General features: G+C 31.9%; 1 protein-coding gene across 18 annotated transcripts in view; it reads right to left on the bottom strand.

Annotated features, from left to right (window-relative positions):
- The window catches only part of Ca-beta (Ca2+-channel-protein-beta-subunit), a 158,655-nt gene that overhangs the window by 49,040 nt on the left and 84,065 nt on the right, over positions 1 to 25,550 (bottom strand). Inside the window, exon 2 of one of the 18 annotated variants that reach the window (XM_064220679.1) lies at positions 10,925 to 10,960. The exons of the other annotated variants lie outside the window; for them this stretch is intronic. The gene's annotated coding sequence lies outside the window, so the exon portion shown is untranslated. The remainder of the gene's footprint in view (positions 1 to 10,924; positions 10,961 to 25,550) is intronic. 18 annotated transcript variants of the gene reach the window in all.

Here is a 25,550-nt window from a genome sequence, read left to right as displayed (position 1 = left end):
CTGGTAAGAATCTAGAGTACACAATTAGGCTTATTTAATTTGATTGATTTGTTATTTTTATTATTTATGTTATAATTATTGTTAGACTTAACTACTTAACTCAACTTAATATTATAAATGCGAGAGTCTGTTTGTCTTTCTGTCTTTTACGCTTTCACGGCACTGAACTGATTTTGATGAAATTTGGTATAAAGCAATGAAGGATAGGAGATTAACCTAACGGTTAATCTAACCTAACCTAAGACGCGGGCAAATGCTTGCTTAGAATAAGTATTTCGATATATAATGATATTTCTAGAAAAATGCAGCAATCAACTAGAACAGAATCCTAGCTATTAATGATTTTTTTTATCCGGTCCATTTAGTATTGATTTTATTTGTTTTTAAAAATCACAACCGCGTGGCAGCCCAAGCTATCTGAAGTCATTGCCCATGATATCTTCTTGACCAATTTCGCTTACTCGCTAGAACACTACGAGGGACATATTATATTTGTATTCCTTCACTTTCTTAATGCAGTCCGTGACAGAAAAAAGTTGAGGCGCGAGATCAGCTCTACGCACTTTTGTGAAAACATCACTGTCAATTTTCGGGCTTCTATCGAAAATATGTTAATGAAAACCCGTATATTTCTAGCTATATTTCTATATTTATATATCATAGTCAACACTTGTACTTTAATAGGTATTATGTTGTCAGTGAGGCTCGATTGTTATATTATTTAAGCGTATAATTTAAATAGTAGATAAAGTAACTGTTGAATTTCTTGCCGGTTCTTCTTGGTAGAATTTACTTTCCGAACTAGTGGGAGAATTTCATTTAATTCAATACTGTAATATGATTCAAATTCAAATTCAGTCTACAGGAATTAAGAATATTTTTATTTTGATTTACTTGGTGGTAGGTGGTGGGTAGGCTTGGTGGGTGGGCTAGGTATTCAAGCCCCTAAAAGTAGGTACCACTCACTCATCACATATTCTATTTGACTGTGCCTGTAGTTAAACTGGTTCACTCGGTTGGTGAGTGAGCAAGTTTAATTACAGATACTAGGTACATAACATCTCAGTTGTCAAGGTTGCTGGCGCATTGGTGATGGAAGAAATAATTAAAATTTCTCACGGCGCCAATGTCTATCAGTGTGCCTACTTATCATCAATTGGCTCAATGGCCCCTCCACCTGACTAAAAAAAAATATATTTGTTTTTTATTTTAAACTAGCTCTATTAGTCTTATAAAAGAAACACAGCGAGTATTGATGTTTGGCGTTTGAATAATTGATCAGCAAATGAAGCGTATCTTGGAGAGCTCGTACAAAGGCCTATTACCAATAAATTATATGGGTAGCGATTACCAACTGACCTCAGTAATCATTCATAGATGAACGAATAAAACATGAAAATGGAGTAGACCAACAGTTAACAAGTATCATGATTGTGATATCATTCGGAAACGAAGGGTCTCTCCCCAAAATATGATTATAAGATACTTACGTATTTATATAAATACGTATTAGATTCCTAAACCCTCTATAGAAATGCAATCGAGTATATAAAATATATATACATCATTTTATTTTATTGTTTATCTTGAAAGACTTCTATGAAAGCATCAGTGTGCCTAGTGTAGTTTTTATTGTTTATTCGGTAGCGTTGACGTTTACTGCGATTAGTATGGAATCAAAAAATCGCGTTCTAGTGACAGAAATCAGAATCACAAGTCAAAGTAAAATCTACGTAAACGCGATCGTGAAGTTATACGAGTAATTTTGTACAACTCGCACTAGGCGTACTTTTTAAAGAAAAATAAATGACACCTGACACATAAATCAATAACTAATAGATAATAAAAATCTATATGAAAGACTTTTCCGAGGAGCTGGGCTGAGGTCTGGTGACCTGGCGGTGCTGGCGCTTGCTTAACTCAAATGTAAAGAATGGTTTATACTTCTTACAGCACAATAAATAATGACTTAGCTTTTTTTATATAATAGGTAGGCAGCAAATGGGGCACCTGATGTTAAGTGGTCACCATTGTCCGTAGACATTCCTTATATCGCCAATGCACCACCAACCTTGGGCACTAACATGTTCTGTCCCTTGTGCCTGAAGTTACACTGGCTCACTCTCCCTTCAAATACAAGAAAACTAAGTATTGCCGTTTGGCGGCAGAATACCTGATGAGTGGATGGTATGTACTGAGGCGGGTTTGCACAAACCCTGCCACCAAGTATAGTAAGTTTCAACATACGAAACTTAAGTTTTTTCATTAATATAATTAGGCAGTCGGGCGATTGATCACCGCTCATGATATGTTCACTGTAAGAAATATATACCCCTTAAAGACATAATTTGTATAACATTTGTATATTATGGTTTAGTTTTATCTATAACAATTCGTTATATTATATTTGTATATCAATATAATTGTAAAAAAAGCATAATATGAATCGAGACTCATACCATCGTGCGAGCTTTTGGGCGTCGCGTGATCTTGAGAACTTTTACCATAAACAATGTAACGCCAACGCGTCGGTAACATTTATATTTTATTTATTTCGCTCACAGCACGCTATTTGTTGTTTCCGATCAAACAAAGTTGTAAGTAAAGATTGATTTCATTTGTAAACCAATATTTTGAAACTTTCAACACGGAAAGTATCACTGATCCTTTGAAATGCACAGTTTGTACACTTTGTGACTTTGTGACTTGGTATCATCCAGTCATCAGATATTCTAACGTCATTCTAAAATAATACTAAGTATTGTTAAGTGTCGGTTCGACACTTAACAATACTTAGTATTTAATATAACGACAGGTAAAAGGGACATAACATCTTAGTTTTCAAAGTTGACGTTTTAGCGATGTATAGAATGTTGTGTTTGGGTTGTTATCATTAATCTTAAGCTTTAAAATGACCAAAAAATACGCACCCAGTGATAAACTGCACTCGATTGACATTAGCAATCCTATTTTTACTTTTAAAAAATGCTAAAGAGCTATTTCTCTCATTATCCAAGTTCATACTATAAACTATGTACGAACATTGTACATTTATAATATTTATATGCCTTCTTATAATATACAGCTTTCTTATTAAGGAGACTTTCTGATTTTCACTCAACTTTGTAATATGTATAAACTATTGATCCTTCTTGACTACGCCGGATAAAATCTTTTCAAAGGAACATATCATTTATAATTAGTTCTATTTTTTTAAATTGAAACAAAATAGTATCTATTTTTCTAGTACGTAATATTGTATTCAATGTAGTGCCACTGAATTCTCCAGTAGCGTTACATACCCCTGTCACTTGAAACGCATCTAAGATTCCAACCTTACGTCATTCATTAGAAGCGGTCTATTTATTTAAAGTTTCGACGGTAACATAAGTAAATTCTCTCCGTCTTAGTCTCGTGGAAGCGTCCCAAGTCGCGTTAATGCCAGTCTTAACCCGCGGGCACACGGGCGCTCCGCTAAAAATACGAATCAAAGCAATATGACCCGAACCTTTTATTGGAGTGAAAAGGAATGGTAAAAGTAAAAAGAGTAAATATATCGTTCAACGGACTCGTGAATAATCTTAGAACCAAGATAAACTTACTGAGACATATAAATCGCATTCAGTTAGGAAGAGATAGGGCGACACTGTTCCATGGATGCGGTATTAATTTAATTTCAATTTGATGTCGATGTAGGAGACTTTTTGTTTAGAATTTGATGTTTATCGGATTTAATACAATTAAAATTGTACGCTATTTTTATCTCATTCATCTGACAAAATAATTTCATAATTCAATCTGTAGCGATATATAATTATACATGTTGATTTACCAACAGCGTTTTTTGCGTGTCGTAATAATAGTCAGTTAAAATAAGGCGTTTACTGTTTTTATATATCATAAATTTGTAAGTATAAATTAGCGTTAATACATTTCAATGTCATGGCTTATGTATTAAACTAATAAATACTAACTTGTAGCAGAACAGAATTAATTCGGTCACTTCGGAACTATATAAACGATTGTTAAATGTAAATAGAAAATATATATTTTTTTAAGTTTTGTTTTTGGGTGTCCTATAAACGAAATGTGATTATATAATACTAAATAACATTACTTTATATTAAAAATCGAAATAGGTATAAATTAATTTTGTAATAAGGGTGACATAATGTCTGTTCAGGATGCCTCGTCCAAGGAATACCTTCGGCATTTCTTGCAATCGAGTGCAGCCACCCACACTCGTTTAGTATTATTTTCGTTGTGACGGTATTGCCACATCGCAGTGAAATATGCCCGCTTACTTACCGGACTGTTTCTCGAATTCATAAAGATTATAGCGGTACCGTTGCTTAATCTCGTACTGAGGAATAATAATTTATTGATAAGGTATTTGATACCATGATCGTCATGCGATATGCATGTGTGCGTCACATTCCTCCGTTACACATATAAACATAAAATGCAATAGATAGCTTTCATAAAATCCGGCAAAGATTATTGACAGGACGTTATAATCCTACCGTGTAAAATATTTTGAAAGAATATTAAACGGCAAAATGAAGATGAGCTCTTTGCGTTCAGTATTAAAATATATTCAAATTGAAGACTGTTTTGACAGGCTATTGATATATTTCAACATAACCCAAATAAATACATAAGTCTCAAAGTTTTAAAATGAACTTTTCTTAAGTAATCTAAACTTTAGTTTGTAATACCAATCTTGCAAGGAACGGAAATGTGTTTTCATAGTTTTTCAGCAAGCACAGATCATAAAATATAGAACTATGCTTCTAACAATCATAAAACGCTGAATTTTATCGTTTTAATTAATACACGAACACGCGGATATGACTGGATGAATTTTATGAAATAGATTTAATGACTTTGCTAGTTTTAACTTTACAAACTTTTATGATTTTTTTTTAAATAGGTAGACGACTGGCAACTTGTCACCATCACTAATTATCATGTTCACTGTAAGAATTATTAACCACCGTCAATGTAAACCAATTTTGGGAACAATGTTACATCTCTCGTGTAGTAACCTGGCTCGATCACCCTTTACACCGGAACACAATAATACTAAGTATTTTTGTTTGGCGGTAGACTACGTGATGAGTAGGTGGTTACTTCTTAGACGAAGCTTGTACACCGTGTTACCTAAAAATAAATACAAATAGCACAACTGATCAAATCAAATCAAGTTTATTAAAGTAAAATTCACAGCGAAGCGTTTTTGAATCGTCAATATTAAAATACTACCACCGTTTCGGAAAGCAGCCTCCAGCGAGAAGAAACGGCACGAAACTCGCATAGTTGCTCTTTTCAAATAAACAGATTTACAATGCTGTTTTTTTACAATGTTGTGATGGAACCCGAGCCTAAATCCAGGCGTTTTTTTCTAAAAAGTACTCTTTTAATGAATAATAAGACTTATTTATTAATTTAGTCTTAATAAACTTTTTAAATTTCGTAAATGGTAAATTGGTTACATTTCCCGGTATCTTATTATATATGCGTATACCATTGCCCAAAAACGTTCTCTTTACCGTATGCAAACGGAAAGTAGGGGAAAGCAGTAACTGCATTCGATTGCATCAGTTTAGAAGCTCATTAAAACGAATACTAATAATTGCAAATGACATTGCTTTTTTTATTATTGTCCCAGTAAGTCACATACTCATAGATGTACAAGATAAAGTATGAAAAACCGCAAATAGCAGCTCTTAACGAAAGTCATCTTATACGAATACAAATTTAGTAATGGTAATAAAAAAAACGCATGCCACGTGCTAGCAACGGAAGCGTGCCCCCTCCACACCGAGATAGTGCACCGGCTATTTCTAGTATTGGAGACACTTCTCTGGTACTTTGTTGTGTGATTTGGTTTAGTGGTTAAAGAGTTAATGATTTATAGACAAGACATGTCGAGGAAAAGTTTTTAGTGGGGGATTCACCGTCATACCATATTTAATTGAGAAAAATTATTTAGTTATGTCAAATCAAATCAAAATTTTCGTTATTCTAATAGACTCCTGCACTTTTGAATCGTCATGTTACATTAATATATATTGCATTAAATAAGCTACCATCGTTTCGGACAGAAGTTTCTACCGAGCAGAAAATTTGACTCATCAGTCACCATTTGTAACCTAAAATCTTATATGAATATGAAATACCTATACTCAATAAAATTATATAATTCATAAACGTCTAATAATTTAGAGTAAACAGTCTCTTGTACCTCTTTGTACTCTTTAAAAGTTTGTAAACAAAAAATTATGTTCCACGACACATTTGACTGTCTTAGCGCTGACGGAGTATGATTGAGAAGTATTATATTATTAAAAAAGTAAAAAAATCCTATTTCGAATACAAACTTAGATTTGTTTAATAATTATTTAGCCCTGTCTGAATCTTTTTAAGTTTCGACAGCGGCATGCGCGAGTCTCAACGCATCCGGTGCGCACCGTCGCCTCCTGACTCATTATCTTTATTAGTATTATACATTCAAATGTATATCAATGCGTGAGTAATAAGTAAGACATTAAATATATATATATATATATATATATATATATATATATATATATTAAGTCTTAATATAGTGCAAAAACAACTAAGTCTCTATTAATGATATTTTTACTATGTGTAAAAATATGTATGTGTGTGTATCTATGGGTGTGTGACTAACTATGATAGTTTGTCAGACATTAAATATCAATAATCACGATGTTGATACGCCATCTTTATTCGATTCGTAACTTGCATCGTCATGCAAGTAATTAGTAGATGCTCTAACCATCAGTCTAATGAACGAAAACGAACTGACTTATTAACACATTTTAAGCAAATGTAATCAGGGGTGGTGTTAGTCCAGATTTCAATCTGAAATCTTCGGTTGAGAATGTTTTCGGATCAATGGGCAATCTCGGTTCATATGTATTTCGAAATTGAAATGTACTTTATTTAAATAACTTACAACCACTTTGATTTCTTATTTTAGAATGTAAAGCTACCACCGGTTACATATAGGATTTAGCATAAACAACCTAGAAGAAATATAGTATATACATATTTTCAATCAAAATCAAAATATTCAAGTATTGAACTGTATTAAATGTAAGCCGTGTAGAACCGGCAAGAATCTTAGTAGTTCTATTTTCACACAATTGAAATACAAAGTTATCTCAGTTCAATTAAATTTATATAATACATCCTGCCTGGAAGTCAACAAGTCTTGTGATGAATATTATTTATTAAAAACGTTTTTTTAAACTTGTTGAATTTATGAATCGGTAAATTAATAAAAATATTTTATCACATACATGTAACACTCATATACACATTGAAATGTAAGAATCCCGTATGAAAATCAAAGAATACCAACTCCAGTTCGATATGTACCAGCAATACGATGATGACTAATAAATACCGAAAAATCTTATGAAACGAGACTAAGAACTTCGTTGCATCCCACAATTGTAGCCGGATGTCGAATTACTCAGATCGTAATGAGTAAGTCTCACGGCCTCTGAGTCGTTAAATAAATTATTTGTCTATAACGCTTAATGGTATTCATATTTCTGGAATTCGGTTTTTTATGTGACGTTACTGCTTATAACCGTTAGATTTCGCTTAATTTCTTGAATCTCGTGAAGTCAATACTTGTTTGGGTCAGACGTAATCTCAAACGTGTAATAAAACAAGAGGTCACGAGTAATTTACATTTATTTATTTTTTAATACGACTCAGTAATCGTATATACTATGATATATTTAGTTATTTTGATCGAAAGAGAAACTTAAAATTAGGTTTTTAAAAATTTATCTTTAGATATATGGTAATTAGTTAATAGGCTTAGGATTAAGACAAATCTAAATACAGATTTATAATTATATTGCATTGATTGTTATTACTAATGATTTACATTTACTAGAATAGGAAATGAATTGTTGTACATCTTCACCTGATAAGAACAACATCAGTTACTAAATATTGTGTGGATCCAATATCGCAACTAAATTTTGAACCAGTATCCAACTGATTTAGCTGAAATTTTGGTGAAAATATGATCGAGTAAATTAATTATTTGCTATTAGATTTTATTCCAAGAGGCTGGGCGTTTTTATAACATAGCGTCGGATCACCAGAACAGGACAAATGTGGCTGGTCCCTAATTTTATAATAATAAGTATGTGAAAATGAGAATTATTACGTGAATTATAATGAGTTTTGTCTTAAAATATAGCTTACAAGTAAAATTTAACATCAATCGATCTGCTAATGAAGAAAAAGATATGCTAAGTTAACAAAATATGACAATATATTGTGCAAACTTTAGAAAAATCGTATAATTAATACGCTGGGACGATACTAAAGTTCCATAATAAAAGATGTGGCCGCACTTTTATTTCTGTTCTCGTAAATATGGAATAATTATAAATTATACTAGAACTATAAAAAAGGTTAACTACAATTAAAACCAATAAACATCTCCGACCATGTAGAACATTAAAAGACAATCATTCTAATATATTTCGAACGCATTAATAAAGCACTAAACTCTCTAAGAACATCAAATATCCGAAACAGGTTCACACAAATACAGTTTCTAGTCATAAAGTAATTTCATTAATTATTTTACGTCTAATTAAGTCCCCGGCTAATATATCACAGGAGAAAAGTCATAAGACACCACCCACGATAATTCCGCAGCCTCCACACGTGAAGCCTATACCGACCAGTTTTAATTAAAATAAATTGACCCAATCAAATAATCTGTTGACGGCTGGAGTCCGTTTACACTATCTTGTCTTAATAACAATAAATCTATAGAAATGTTATTACGGTAAATGTTTTTTTCTAAATTGTGTTTTTAATTTATAAATTAACATTATATACCTACTCTGTAATACTAATTATATTCGTGTTCATTTGTAATAAAAAATTAAAACTTGCTCGCTCGCCCTTCAAACTGTTAAATTTACGGTAGAATTCAGTCCCCAAATATCGATATATATATATGTATATATATATATATATATAAACTAGACTGCAAAATATACCTTTAATTTTTTTTTATTTTATAGGGGGCAAACGAGCAGGAGGCTCACCTGATGGAAAGTGATTACCACCGCCCATGAACATCTGCAACACCAGGGGGGTTGCAGGTGCGTTGCCGGCCTTTAAGGAATAAGTACGCTCTTTTCTTGAAGGTTCCCAAGTCGTATCGGTTCGGAAAAACAGCCGGCGAAAGCTGGTTCCACAGAGTGGTGGTGCGAGTCAGAAAATGCCTTAAAAATCGCGCTGTTGTGGATTTTCGGACATCTAGGTGGTGCGGATGAAATTTAGAATTTTGACGAGATGTCCGAAGGTGAAATTAACACTCGTTAATACCGTTACGATGTCGTTACTATATTCTGTTGAAGATTGTTTCAACTAACAGTACAAAGTCAACCATATAATGTCGAACAACCTCAAATCCTTAATATGAATTAATAAATTAGATCGTTTCGTAAAATTATGTAAAATTTTATTAAACACCAGCCAACCATAGCTTATAGCGATTGTTGGCTAAGTTTAAGATTATATATTATAATAAAGTAGTCGCAAAATTATTTCTTAGCGTGTAACCCGCCACCTGTTATACATTGGTACCATGTATGATGATGTCGTCCAGACCGATTTCTCATCTCAAGAGAAGCAAACCAACTACGCAGGAAATATTATATTGCATAAGCGTTTACGCAAACACAGGTGCAATCTCTATTCCCTCGCAACCGGAAAGAGATCAGGCGCAGGACGTTAGGAGGAGAAGAGTGCTTTGCGACGCACGGGAGTGTACACACTTCTAGCTTTCAGACTCCGGGCTGTTACCGAGAATTTATTCTATATAAAAACCCAATAATTTTTCAATCGACTCTACCTGTTTGAACCCAGTACCTCGATCTTCGGCCATAGACCAAGGTAGTCAATTCTATACTAAGTATAGATTCAATATATACAATGAGACAAAATACAAGCATTCATTTTATATATTTATCAATAATATGATCGTATTTTTTTTCATTGCAAATGAATTGAGCCGATAAAAATCATTTTGAGCATATGGAGATTGATATGTAAAATTTATTCTTTGAAAATACCTTAGCATAGACTCGCCGTTAACATAGAAAGCCGGCGTTTTATCATTGTGTCGTGAGTATGCCATTATCATTATTCTTAATTAATCTTGATATTATCTTTAACATATTAACTAATTATATTTATGTTAGCAAACGCGACATCAGAAAGCTGGGGCCACATCTACGCCATTGCAAAGTAGCATGTTAACAAGTGTAGCTATAACATTACAGAAAAAGAGCATCGCCGTAGCTTTCGTTTCACTTGAATTCGCAGGTTTTTATACAGGACTTGTAAAACGACGTATAAATTCATACTTTTAGTCATATACTGCTTAAGATGACGAGTCACCAAAAAAAAACACAACGTAAGGCAAAAATTATAACCAAACTGGCAATCAATAATATGCAATATTATAATATACATGTATATTTATTATTTCTAAAAACTAGCAAAAGCTAACACTGAAATCATATTAATTGTATAAAAACGAATAATTGTAGATTTATTCATAACATTCATTTGTTTCACAGGAGTATTGAGTAAGCGATGAATTTCATTTATATGATAATAGCGTTATTAATTTTTATCAATAATCATCATTTCTATGTTAAAAAAGAATTTTTACGTTGATAATGAATTGATTAAAAAATATATTTTTTAACGCGAATCGATTTAAATAAAGAACTCTTCAAATAAAAAATCGATCGATTCAAATTCGATTCTAATTGTTATAATCGATAATTCAAATTGGCGATGTGTTAATGGTTATCGCGATTAATTTTGGTTGACTTACCTTAGACGATATAAGCGTCAAGGTGGGCGAGGACTCCTGTGAAACAAAAGACAACTGTCCTGCTTTAATTGATTTATTAAAGAAAAAGGAAAATATAAATAAAAATGTGACGTACCCTTTTAATTTCTTATTCATATCGATCAAATTTTCGTCTTTTGTTATCGATAGTTTTGATATTAATTATTATTGTTTAAATAATAGAAAAGTTCTTATGTAAGCATAGCAAGTGTTATAATACAGGCCTAAAGCTAACTAAAATTGTTTCGTTATTTCATTTTTCTTTTGTCTACTACACTAGGAAACAAAATATTGGCACGGAGAGATAAACTTTCTGTTTTTAAACAGAGAATTAATTAACAATTTTCGATAGATTTTTTATATCGTTAGGGTTGACCCTGAAAACTGTAAAAAATATCGATACAGAAATCGAATAGAAATTATAAATTTATAAATAGTATTTTTTCCTTAAGCTTTCGTTAGTATTGAGGTTGTTCAATAATGTATTGGACGTATGAGGAAAATGGTTAGTAATATCATTATGTACAGCTCGCACGTAGGCATTTAGTTCGAGAAGCAATTTCCTTTCACTTGCAAGTGCTTAAGCACGTATGACTTATGTATAAGTAATAACGTAGAACAATGATAAATTAACCATTGCTCATTTAAAGTACTTTCAATCATCGAATGTTTAAAATATTATCATTAAAAACGATCGGTTCTTTCCTTAAAGTTTTATTCTATATCACCGCGGACATTCCACGGACATACTAGACAGCGCCGCACAAAATATAGTGTATAGATGTGTGTTCGCAATGCACTGCCCAATCCCTCACTCTCATATCACAGCAGACATGAAAGAGTCCAGGCGCAGGATCTACAGTTTTACGTGTTTTGCTATAAACGGATTTGGAAAGACTGTCAATTGCTAGACTGCGGACTGCTAATGAGATTTTCTCGATAGATAAACTTTATAACTCTTTAATGGGCCGAGATTTAATCCCAGGATTTCGAGATCTGCAGCCTTATAGATAGACCAACAAGGCAGTCACCATTAATTACATATTAAGACTATTTTAATTCGCTGACCTTTTAAATGATTTAGTGATCGAGTGTACAGCTTATATAAGCTTTAGTGTAAATATTTATATAAGTATTTAAGCAAAATATAAACATAATAGCATTTAATTTTTTTTTGTTAATTATCAATGTCTGAAACAGTACAAAAACTATAAATAACAAAACAAAAAGCCTCGCAACCTGTACTTTATAGTTATGAGAATATTTTACGATCGACAGAGCGGAAGATCATTCGAACGTATAATTACACACTAGACGTGAATAATCAGCGCGTACAAACTAACAAAAAGATCCATTACACGCCGACGAACAAAAAAGTGGCGATCGCAATTATCTACTAGGAACGAATATTTAACATTATAAACAATTGCTTTTATTACTATTAAACGTCAGTGATAATTACTCGCTATACAAAGCATCGCAAAAAACACGCCGACAAAAAACGAATCTTACGAGTAAGACAGTTTGGGAATGGCAAAAAGTCGACTCTTCCCTTCTTAAATTATCCTGTCACGCTCAACTATAAAATGCAATTGGTTCTCAAAAAATTCAAACTCGTTAGAATAACGTATAGTATCGGCATTCGTTTATAAAATGATCCTTAATGTCAAGGCGGTAGGGTGAGTGATGGTGGTGTTGTTATGGGTTTATATTGAGTGTCAGGTTGCACAATAGACGCACGCGCATGTACCTGCGCAAGGTGACCCGGCGAAGGGCACGCCCGCGTCCCCCGCGCCCCAACCCCGTTCCTTGGATTCGTTTGCACGGACACGCCATTGCTGAAATGGCTTACATTATAGTGACGTCTCGGTACTAGAAACTGCATCGATATTTTCGACTTTTACTTCGATTTAGACTTTCGACGATATATTGAAAATAAAAAAGACAGATGGCATTAAACAACTGGTGTTTCTTTTTAAAAAACAGTATTTAAAAATGTTTTGTCTGACAGGCACGTAACCTTACTTTTATCGATATCGACGTTATTACATTGTTAAAATCCCAAAAAGCGACTAGAGACAATTTTCTTTTTATTGTCATTGAAAGCAATATTGAATTTCAGAACATGATGTTACTTTTCATTAAACCTATCAAACGTGAACAAGAGTGTTCACGTTTATATTATTAAATAAATACATTATAAACAAAATGTTTATACACTCATAAACAAACAGTCGAATTCGTTTTACTATGAGTAAAATGTTACTATACTATGAGTAAAATAATGAGTTAAATGAAATCAATCTATCATATTTCGCTCGTCTAGTTCACGAACGTACCGAGAACCGACAATGTTTCATAGATCACTAAACAAAAAACCACAAATAATTCATCCGCATAACCATCGTTATCGAGAATCAACTTGCATAAAAAAACAATTATCTTCAACGATCACATTCGATACGATAATAATTCCGTGGAAGGTTTCAATTGCACGCGTTTTGACGTACATTCCGATTCACGGTAATAACCAAGGTCGCGTTGATATCGACAATCGGATTTCGCGACAACACTAACTATAGAATAGGTTGCCTGTAGAAAAAAGATAATATATGAAATAGAATTAAAATAAATCTTAGGTCATTCCTAAGCAAACAAACTATTTTAAATATATGAACTTTTCTGACAATTTGTATGCAAAATTTCAAAATTATCACTTGAGAAATTAGTACTTGAATAGTACGTCAGGATTTATATGTATATACCTCCTTATGAATTTCTAATATCCAAAAACTCAAATCATCTTCACCTTTGTTCCTAGTTTAAAAAAAAACAAAATATTCTATGTAACTGAAATATTTCAAAGTCCAGCTTGATTTATTTCACAACTTTGATTAACTCTACAAGATATACCTAAGAAGGAATAGTGACATATTGCGTCTGTATAAAATCAATAAAGTACTATTCGTCTAGTTATAAGAGAAAATATAATTAATAGTGATTTTTGAATTTCGAAATGCAATTATTTTTTTAAATCCAGGTGTTAATGGCAAGGCTCGACGTCGACCCAGATTCTCGTATCCGACGCTTTCAGTATGAAACTGTGCCGCCGGAAACGGCGCGGAGCATTGTTTTTCAGAGATTTCAATGTGTTTCATTTACTTGATCGTTTTTAAAGAGATATTTTTTTGAAAAAAAAAATCAAATTAATTATCTGGGGACTATTTCTATTTTTAAGTGTAATTCTTTCAAAGTTATCTTTTCGAAAATACAAAAAAGTATAAATCCGTATTTTAAGATATTTCAATAGTATTCAAGTATTTTTTTAACCATTGTTCATATTTATATGAGATTTTTAAAATGTGTTCTAATTTGAAAACTGTTCGATTTTTGAATAATTAATCTTTTAATACCTTTTATTTCCTTATTCAATTATATAAGTCCCGGATATCCCAAATATATATTTTTATTACTATGTACAATAAAAAAAATTAAATATAAATTGGTCATATATGTGTTATATATGAACATAGTGATAGAAAAATACATAAAAAAATAAAATGATTATCGTCTAGATGATTTGTTCCAATTACGTACATACATAGTCTCCCAACTATTCGTCACAATTGAGAATAAAACATATCATCTTTATAATTACAACTAAAAATGTTCTAAGTTATATTTTAATTAAAACTGGATACAATAAGACGTATTATCTAAATATATCTTCGATAATAGTATAAATTACTTTACTGCGTTGAATTTCACGATATAATTTGATTATCAGATCGTTTTATTACATATAATGAGATAATAAAAGTGGCACCAAAGATATTAGGAATACACGTTCTGTTTTTGTTACTTATCGAATGTAAGAACTTATGTACGTTATTTGTAGCCTCGGCTCTGTTAGGAATGTCTTATTCGTTGCATTTATATTATACTCAGATAGAAGTTCCGTCAAAATTGTTTGATTTAATTGCTGTCGGTGATAAATTATGAAACTTACCACCGATTCTTCATATATTTTATCACCAAACAGCAATGGTATTATTATTGTTGTATTCCAGTTTAACTGGTAAGTGAGCCAGTAAAGCTACCGGTACAATGAACATGACATCTTAGTTCGCTAGGTTTGTGGCGCATTATCAGATGTTAGAGATGTTTAATATTCCTTACAGTACCAATGTGATGATAGTTACCATCAGATCGTCCATATGTCAGTCTACCAAAACAACAACAACAACAACAACAACAACAACAAGTCTACATAAATAACAACATAGACATTTATTTACATAATATTGCAATGTTTTTTTATGATATATTTTTTCTATGTAGTAATTATATGGACATTGAATGATAAGACGGACTGATCGTTGAGCGGAGAGGCGGATATAAAAATATCGTTTTCTACGGAACCCTAGAAGAATAAGTTCGTGTTATTTGCACAAAAATCGGACCGCATGTGTGCAAGCGTTATTAACGAAGCCTCATAAAATCGGCACATGTCGAAGCGCAAAGGCAGGTGCACACTATATAGATAAATCATTTTTTGCGCGCCGCCTGATTGTAGTAGCTTTACATACATCATTGTACGATAAATTATTCCTTTGTCTTAGAATTCGTTAAACGACTATTGATAAAATTTATGGGTCTATTATAAATATTTATATTTTGTGCTTTAAGTAGAATCTGCAAAGTAACTGACATAATCTACTTCAAACGATATTAATTCAATTTTGTGTAATAAATATTACTATTCATTTTCAAATAATAATTGAAAGTTTTTTTTATTTATTTAACATAAATCCTTTTAATAATATAGGTATTCATAGTATTATTTGATATTTATTACTAAAATAGTACGTACGTAATTAGAAAAAATAAATCTTATGAGAATAATTTTCGTCGTTCGTCTAACACTCACTCAGTTAATTAGACTACATGTCATTATTTTGAACATAATTGTAAAGGTATCATCAAAAATACCGATTACATTTAAAACCAGTAAAGTTTCGATCATTAAACGAGTAAAACGCCTTCGAAATACTTGAAGCCCCTGTCCCCCAACCCGCCCTCGCCGTCAATCGTAAAACTTACCCCATTAAAATGTTTACAACCTTCTAAAATTGTGCCACAGAGTATAAAAGAATGGAAAACTATAAAACTATATGTCGTAAGCCTAAAACCTATAAGGGGATTTTGTTTCACGCGTTCCAATTGCAAATAAGAACTTTTTATTTTTGAATTCTTTAAAATTATTATAAAATCAAAAATCGGTCTCAGTCAATTGGTATTAAAAATATAAGGCACGAAAAATTAATTTATGATTTCAACTGTTTTTTTTTATTTATTTATTCAGCCCAAACTGTTAAAGGTCTAATTCTATAAACGCGTAACGTAAGGCTTGATATAATTAAAGTTTCGTCACGTAGACACTTAGACACTTACTCACTAACTTGTAAATGGCAGAGCATCTTGAGTGTGATGCTTCAGAATGTATTGAAGTTCTATAGTAGTGTACATGTTTTTTTCTGATTTAGCTAACATTATTATTTTCCTTTAATTTTACCATACTTTTTTCTAAAAGAGCTAAATGGACAATAAAATAGATCTGTTAATTGTATAATCACCTTTTATGACAAAGATATTAATAGTTAGTAAAGATAATGATAGCGTCCCTACAAATAAAATTTGAAGTGAGGCTCTAATTTAATTTAATCTACATTGTAAACGAAATTAGAAATATTAACGAAACGTACAGTGCAGCTAACTGCAGAGGTTACGGGATACGATCTCCGGACAAAGAGGTATAACCAGAAAAATGAAAAACATGTAATTTTTAATGTAAGCTTTTTTAATACACTAATAAACATCTACTTATATACTCATTATTATATAATTACATACAGTAACTCTTTTTAATTTTTATTTATATATAGTTAAGGCCTTAATGTTAATAATACTTATGTAAATAAATAATTTTATAACTGGAAAAAAAATATTAATGACATATATCATATAAAAAGTAAATTTTACACCATGAAACTAATTCGAGTTAAACAATACAAGAAAACTATTTAATAAAAGTTAAAGACCGTAATTAAAATATAGTTAGTTTATTTGTTCTTTACTTAATTTATACTAATGTTATAATTGCGACAGTAACTCTGTCGCATCTGTTTGTCTGTTGCTCTTCCACGGACTGAACGCGAGCGACGCCGCTGTTGACAGCCAGTGATATATTTAAATTTGCTAATTTACTTATACTATAAATGACTATTAAGGTATAGATTATCCCCGAAATTATTCCTAAAAATATTATCGAGCTATTCTTGTAATAGCAGCATTTCAAAGGTTATTTCTATTCTTATAAAGTGACCTAAATCCTTCTATATACGGCATAGAAATGTAGAGCATCGATCAGGGTAAAACTGTATTGCCGAAAATATAATGGACTCTTTTCAACTGCATTGGTGACGCAGACTTCGTCTGGACAAAATCGATTCATCTAAAAAAAGAACATAATCGTACTGCTATAATAAATGTGAAAGTTTGGATTAATGGATGTTTACTCAATCAAAATCGAAACGGCTGGGGGGAATGACGTAGGTTACTTCTTATTCCGGAGAAATGTACGGTTTCTAGCTATATCTATACTAATATTATAAATGTGAAAGTAACTCTGTCTGTCTGTCTGTCGCTCTTTCACTGGCAAACCAATGAACCGAATTTGACGAAATTTGGTACAAAGCAAATTTGAACTTCAAGGAAGGACATAGGCTACTTTTTTGCCTAGCACATGACAACCAACTCCTTAAACGCGAGCAAAGCCGCGGGCGACAACTAGTAGGATATGAAGAGGAAACATTCGTTTGTTTGTAATCAATAAAGTCTGAAACTACTGAACCGATTTTAATAATTCTTTATCATTGGAAATCTAATTTATTCAAAATTAACATATGTCATTTTGTATTTCAGTAATATTTAAAATTTCGAGTGAAATTAAAACGTAGTTAATATCACTATCACTACTGGTTACTTAGACATTATAATATACGAGTATATGCACGAAAACAAAGGTTTGTGTGAAAACTATTAAGTTGCAGAAAATATTTTCATATTTATTTTTATGACTCAGTTTAATTACAGGCCGACAAGGGGATAAATACAACATATAAGGGAAATATAGTATTATTGGTGGTAATGTCTATAGGCGTTGGTGACTACTTGCTATCAGGTAGCTCATTTGGGATGCTTGCTCTTTTAAATAAATTAATACACACAAATCAAATAACTTAAGCCGAAATATATCTAAAATAATAATAATCAGAATTAACACATTTATTTATATATTTTTTTATTGTATATATTGCAGGAGGACGCGCAAATAGGCCACATAAATAAAAAAAAACTTAAAATATGAATGTCTGAGTTAGAACATTTTGCATCAACAGATATAGGCTACGCAGGCCATCCCGCGTCAAGGACGACCGCTCTCAAAGTGACCCATTGTACTACAGAGCGAGCGATCTGGATTACACGGTTGAGCGCGAATTATTTACAATACATAATTGACGACTTATTATATTTAAATAAGTTTTATATTTTTGATGCGAACTTTTTGGTTGAATCATTTTGTTCTTTGCTATCTATGTACAGTTGATTTTGGCGCGTAAAGTGACAATTCTTATAAGTAATAATCATCATTAAATTCCAATATGTATGTAATGAATTGTAAATAATATTATAATTTAAAAACATTTGAAATAGAGCAATTATTATTAATCCGTCTGTAATACGACTAAATTAAAGATGAATGCGCTTGTCTCTTATCTAGACTTCCGTTTACCACTTTATACTTCTTCTGAAATCACTCAGCTGACACTAGAAAAACTTTTAAAAACTTGCATTGCCTTATTTGCCATCAATGCAATTATGATAAAATTAATCAAGTAAATTTAATAATTTATTTAACTTTATTCTTATTAAGTTACATTAATTATTCGTTCGTTTACTTCCTAATACAAGGAATATGTCAGTTTATTTAAAATATTCGTACCCGAAATTTCTACTATTTCGTTCTCCTGATTGATTTCCATATTGACAGTCATTCTCAACAAAGATGAGTGCACTTTCTTTTTCCTCATTCTTATACGACACACGACCACGACCATGGAAATACTGCAAAACTTCAGGCGCAACACCAACGAATTTACGTGCTTCTGAATTATACCAATTTATTGTCTAATGAGAATTTAATGACAAAAAGAAACTTATTTTTTTGTGCCCGACCTGAGAATCGAACCAGTCACTCTGGATTTGCTATAAAATCTCTCCACTTGTCATTTAACTGTAAAAGTCATCACGTATTAAATTACCAAACGTTAAATTCGTATTTTTTTTTGCGACTATTAATTTTCAAATTGTATCGCATGCACTTTGGTTATGGCAGATCTTCAAGGACGTCCGCTCTCAATGTGACCCATTGTGCTACATAGCCGGCGGTCTGGATTAGACGGTTAAAGCGCAAATTACAATTGTTCCGAGAACCGCTATACGTCTGGCGGGTATTCTTTTGTTTGCTCATTATTTTTTAGACCTCTGATATAGTTTTCGGATACCGGAATATATGTTCTTTCAATTTGATTATTTTACGAGTTACTAATTGATTTGGCTTTGTTTACGTAATACCTAACGATTTTAACTTTAAGCCCCTAAAAATAATTGTCTTCGATGACTAAATATGTAGAATAGAATAAACAAAAATTAAATCAGAAATATGGCTGTATTTGTAAAGTATTTGAATCTTAGTAAGTTTTTAATCTTATTACAATAAGATTTCCTTAACTATATATTACCGGGGAATTTCGATGATTCATCCACTTGAGAAATGTATGTTATGTACCGAATAAATAGGAAAAGAATACTTTTAATTAAATGTTAACAATGACGCATCGTACGTAACTATTTAGAATATTTTTTACAATTAAAATCGACCATTCGTTACAGATATACGCAACCTTATATTATAACACCCATTAGTGCACTTCGCAAACGAATAAACGACCCTTATTTCGAATTCCGTCTCTCTCGCACACAAACAAAAAACGTGTACCTACACATGAGTCGCGCAATCCTCTGCATTCCATACCCTCACTAATACAAGAAATTACTGAATTTAAACAACATTCGAAAATCGACCTACACTCGATCATGATTAGAATCAAATTGCGCATCGAATTGTTATATTTTTTTAAAAATCCAAGTGCGAAGGGTCCCAGCAATTCGGCCAGTCTTAATATAAATAACAATAACAAGTCGGGTCGGATCTTAAAACCTTTTTAGAAACATTAAGCAGTTTTGACAGATGAGGTTGAACAGCGTTGTCTCGTTCCAGATTTCAAATAAAGAATGTTACATTATCTTTATATTTAAAATAATATATTACTCGTCCATTAAATACTCTTTGCTAGGTATAATCGTTAAAGTAGAAAATCTCTTGACTTTTACGTATAAAGGTGCTTATTGAGTAATACTTCTTTGTAAGTCTAAAAATCCATAAGTAGATTAAATCTCACCGACTAGAATCGTTAAATATATTTAATCTTGACGCCAACGTGTATGTTTTATTAATGTTGTAATTATACGATCAGTTAAAATGTTTAATAAAGCTTATGTCATTAAATTAACATTATTAATGATTTTAATATACCGTGCTTAAGGTAAAGTTCTAAGAAAGATTTTGTGTGAATTTATGATTACAAAAACAATAAGTGTGGAAAAACGCGCATAAAATTGTTTGCCCCTCTAAAAAAGGGCACAGTAAACTTGAATTCTACAATTACAATATACATCAGCCAATCTAGATTTGTCTAAACTTTATCTTTAAGTAATGAGACCTCTTAATACAATATTTTTTTATTTGTCTTCAACAGTTAACGTAAGAAACGAAAGGATAAATATCAATGAAATTCTATCTTCATTAATCGATATACTTATTAAGATTCGAGAAAGTCTAATGGTGAGAAAATATATCAAACTAAGGTCGCAGGTTCAATTTAAGTTGAGAACAATTTTCGCCTTCTAAATTTGTGTTTATAGAGTATTTTATGTCCGCAAAAACGGACAGAACAGAAAGAGAGTATCATAGATAAAATCCGCATTTAGCAGACGAAATTCTGCAAGAAGTAAGCCCACAAATATTGATATTTACGTGGCAGTTTCTTTGTATGTTGGGTCCTTAAGAAACCGAGTCACGGTAGCATGCGAATGCTATCTTGGACGCCCGCCGAAGAGCCGGAAAGGGTACCGCTAGGTTTTATACTAGATCCCGCTAGGCATCCTGGGCACTGGCTATTCCCACATATCACCCCCCTTCATATGGAGGAATCGAAAATTAGCCTAAAGAACCCAGAGAAAAGTTAGTACATAATATTTCAATAAGCGCTGTTCATTAAACAGTCGTGGTCACCACGCCATTGCCACACTCAATAAATAATAAACAATAAACACAAACTATATTCTTTACAGATGTAACATACTTTCCATACTCTACAATAACGGTTATGAGAGACAAGAGTTTAGAAATAATACTAAATTCGCGCCCGCGCATCGTATAATTTATTTCTCTAGCTCGCCTAATGGCCGAAGACGGTTCGATTAGCATAAAATGACGATAACATATTGACAATTGCGGGCACGACGATCTACATACACATAAGGTTATATATTTAACTTTAAAATAAGTTATGTTATATACATTTATATCATTAGATTATTTGTGTAAGAGAAATTTGATATTCTATTAGAATAGAATGTGTTTAGTATTTATTTATTTGGTCGTCACTATAAACATAGATATATCTTATACATATATAATATATATATAATTTAACTATCTAAATATGCGGCTTTACCCGCGCGTAATTTATAAAAATTTACCAAACAAAAATGAAACACACAAACCGTCACCCCCATTTTCCACCTCGAGGGGTGAATTAAAAAAAAACAAACTATGTCCTTCCCTGAGTCCAAATTTCACATAAATCGGATCGGAAGATACGTATATATAATCATGATATTAAATAGAACTATATGACATTATTTTTTTAAATATATTAATAAACACCATTAATAGGAACCGATTTTCGAAAATATTTAGAATCTGTTATGACGTTACACGAATTAAATATACTCGTAAATAGAAATATTGTAATTGACGTAGTTAAAAGATAATTGTTTTATATCAATACAGCTTCCGGTGTAGTATTGGAGGTAGGTATAATTAAGAATGGGAATTGACTCGTGGGATATACCGGTCGGTACAATATCCAGTACAACGATTCTGAACTTGAAATATTTTTATTACTTTGTAGTAGCTTCGGGCTGGCCTGTCTGGGTAGGTAGGACATGAGCACTGATAAATATTTCTCACAGTACCGATGTCGTTGGGCTGTGGTGACCACTTACCACCCTGTGACCCATTTACCAGTCCGACTACCTATCACATAAAAAGTTTTTTTTTTTTTAATTTAAAATACATCTTACAAGTTGTCTAGATGAGCTTGCATAAATCCCTAATACAGTTTTCCCTTCAGCTTTACAAAAAAATAATATAAATTTGTAATCTTTAAAAAAATATATATTTTTTACATTTTTTACAATGTACAAATGGATTTTATTTCGTGTTCACTATAAATTAACATTTCTCTAAATTTAATAACAAATGAACGAATTTAAAAAGAACTCAAAGCTCATTCATCGATAACGTTAATATCATATTAGCATATAGCAGTCATTTTTTATTTCCAGCTGTGACTTTCTGCTCTCGTATTACGACTTAAAATAAAAAATATATCAAAATAGAAAACAGAAAAACTATAGATAAAGTATAACATTAACATACGACTTAAATCTTTATCGTCATCGAATTACTTAAAATCGTTAATTTTGAAATACGTGTAACATTTTTTTTCTTCCAATACGATGCAATAGAAAAAAGTTCTAACTACAAAAGTGTTTTTTTTTCACCAGAAGCATGGCTGGCCACATAGACAATGGAAAGCCATTATCCCTTGACAGTGCGCTCATTACCGCGTTTTTGCGTTTGAATTTCGAACAGGTATTGTTCGGGCGCGTCTACCTGTGCTATCGAGATCAACGCCGTACAGCCATCGCCACGAGTGCTTTAGCTGCATCGAATTACTTACGCCAATTACTTCCTTATGCATGGCTTGTTACATCCTAGATTAGCGTGCAATACTTTGTAGGTAGACGTTTAGCGTACAAATACAGACGGTATTGTGACAGAGCATCAAATATTCGTACTTTCAAAATACAGAAGACGCCACAGGCTATTGTGTGGAACAATCGTAGCCACCATCAAAAAGAAAAGTACGACAAAGTATTATAAAGGAACAGTTTACAAACAGTACCGTAATTTGCATTAATACTCTTTCTTGCTTCGAATAGATAAATCAAAATGAAAAAAATAAAATAACTGATATCTAATCCGATCTTAAATGTGACCGTCTAAATTTTGAATCATACATCAAGCCCACGCACACACTTACAACAGTAACTAATACGCGTAATAAAAATAAATTCCTTTATAAAATCGGCCGGGTCGGTTTTTTTGTCAATTAAAAATTACCGAGGGACTCACGCGCAGGTACTCGACAATAGTAACCCTGTTTAAATATAGAAGAGACTACTCACCTTTATTAAAAATGGGTTATGACTTTTACACAATGTCGAAGCACGAATGAATATTTCTCAGGATTAGTAAAAAGTATTCCGTTTAATCTTAACTTTGTTCGTTGTTGAGTGTTCGCGTATCGAGGATCAATGTTGCTCTGTTTGGTCAAACATTTGATGTATTTGTAAATATTACATCTACGCATAGTAGTAAAGCTATTCATAAAATAATCTTTATTTTTACAAAGATAAGCGGTATGCCAAGTTGGCCCACCTGATGGTGAATGTATGGGGGGGGGCCCCATACATACATTGGCGAAGTAGGAATCATCGATTGGCTGGCACAAAGCTACCAAGTTAAATTAGTATAGTTAAATAAATATATCAAAATAATTTAATATTCAAGAAATGATGATCATAAGACCTGCTTAGTGAACGACGAATACACTTTGCTACTTGTATTATTTCCCATATTTTTGAAAATGTAATCATAATAGGATGTGTAAAAATAATATCAGTAGCCTAACTACTTATGTTATCTGTTCTGTCTAAAATTATACAATTTTAAACAATTAAATTATAATTATCACAATATTAAATGTTACCGCAAATTTAATTCACGTGGACTTGCAACAGTAACTACGATTTAATGACACTTAAACGGTACATGTCTGAATTCGTAATATGTTTGCAAGAAATAATTAGTGTTTACATTCTCGTGCCTTGGAAAGGAAGGCGTTGCTACGCCTAAAATTTTTCCGGTCGTGACGGATTTCACGGCATATCAGATAATGTAAGTAAGGGGATAGATAAAAGTTTATATTTGCGCACAAACTTGTGCAGAATAATAAACCCTGCGTTTAGTTAGATAGATATAGCCCAGGAAGACAACATATCTATGAGAGGTCACGAAAATTATACAAAATTCGAAATTGTTCTAGTTACTAATATTAAAAGGACAAAAATTCTGATACAAAAACAAGATGTATTATTTGTGTACGTATACAAGAAGTTAGAGGTAAGTTTGTTTCTAAAGTTTACTCGCTATTTATTAAATTGTACTTTTATTCTTATAAAATTAATGAAACCTTTGTAAGACTTTCGTAATTAATAATAATAGTCAACTACGAGTTCTGTAACGAAAGACACAATAGTATTATATTGAAAAATGAAAAAAGAAATCAATTTCTGACCTGTCCACACTCAACTATCTGACATTCACAGGTAAAAACTTTATGAACATTGAACATACGAAGGCAATTAACTTTCGGTACCTGCGTCTACGCATGTGTGAACTACACTTAATACCTAATGCAAGTGTGCGTGATAATTTCAATGTGTTGCGTTTATGTGGCAATCGTATTTCCATACCAATCGTACATTGCTACTTTTGATAGCGTAAGATTTACAATTTGAATGCATAGTAAGCGATGTATTAAAAAGTGATATATTGTTAGATATTCGTGGTTAAATTTTGTATAGATATAGCACTTGCGCAAACAGACGTAATATAGTATTATAGTATACACGAGGTCTCGGAGATAAATCGTTTTGGTTTAATGGAGTTTGAAAATTTATGTGTTGTTTAATATCTAATACATTTTTACGTTTCGTTCAGTAATGTTGCCGATTTTTGGAGCGGCTTATTAAAATTCTTTTGTGTTTTAAATAAATATAACGACTTTGTTTTTTTAACCTTTTCGGATGTATCCTTGATGCCTATAATATTATTGTAGTGTGTTGAAATAAATTTGTAATTACTAAGATATTCAAAGACGAATATATTTGCTTATTAATACGATCTGTCTTTTAAACTAACTAACAGTGGAGGCAATTAGTATAACGCCTCGTCTTAATGCCTCCACTAGTGACAGGATTTCAATATGTTTATGGGCGGTGGTCACCA

Source organism: Vanessa tameamea, chromosome 4 (assembly GCF_037043105.1).
Source record: "Vanessa tameamea isolate UH-Manoa-2023 chromosome 4, ilVanTame1 primary haplotype, whole genome shotgun sequence".
Taxonomy (NCBI): domain Eukaryota; kingdom Metazoa; phylum Arthropoda; class Insecta; order Lepidoptera; family Nymphalidae; genus Vanessa; species Vanessa tameamea.
This window is presented reverse-complemented; position numbering and strand designations above follow the sequence as displayed.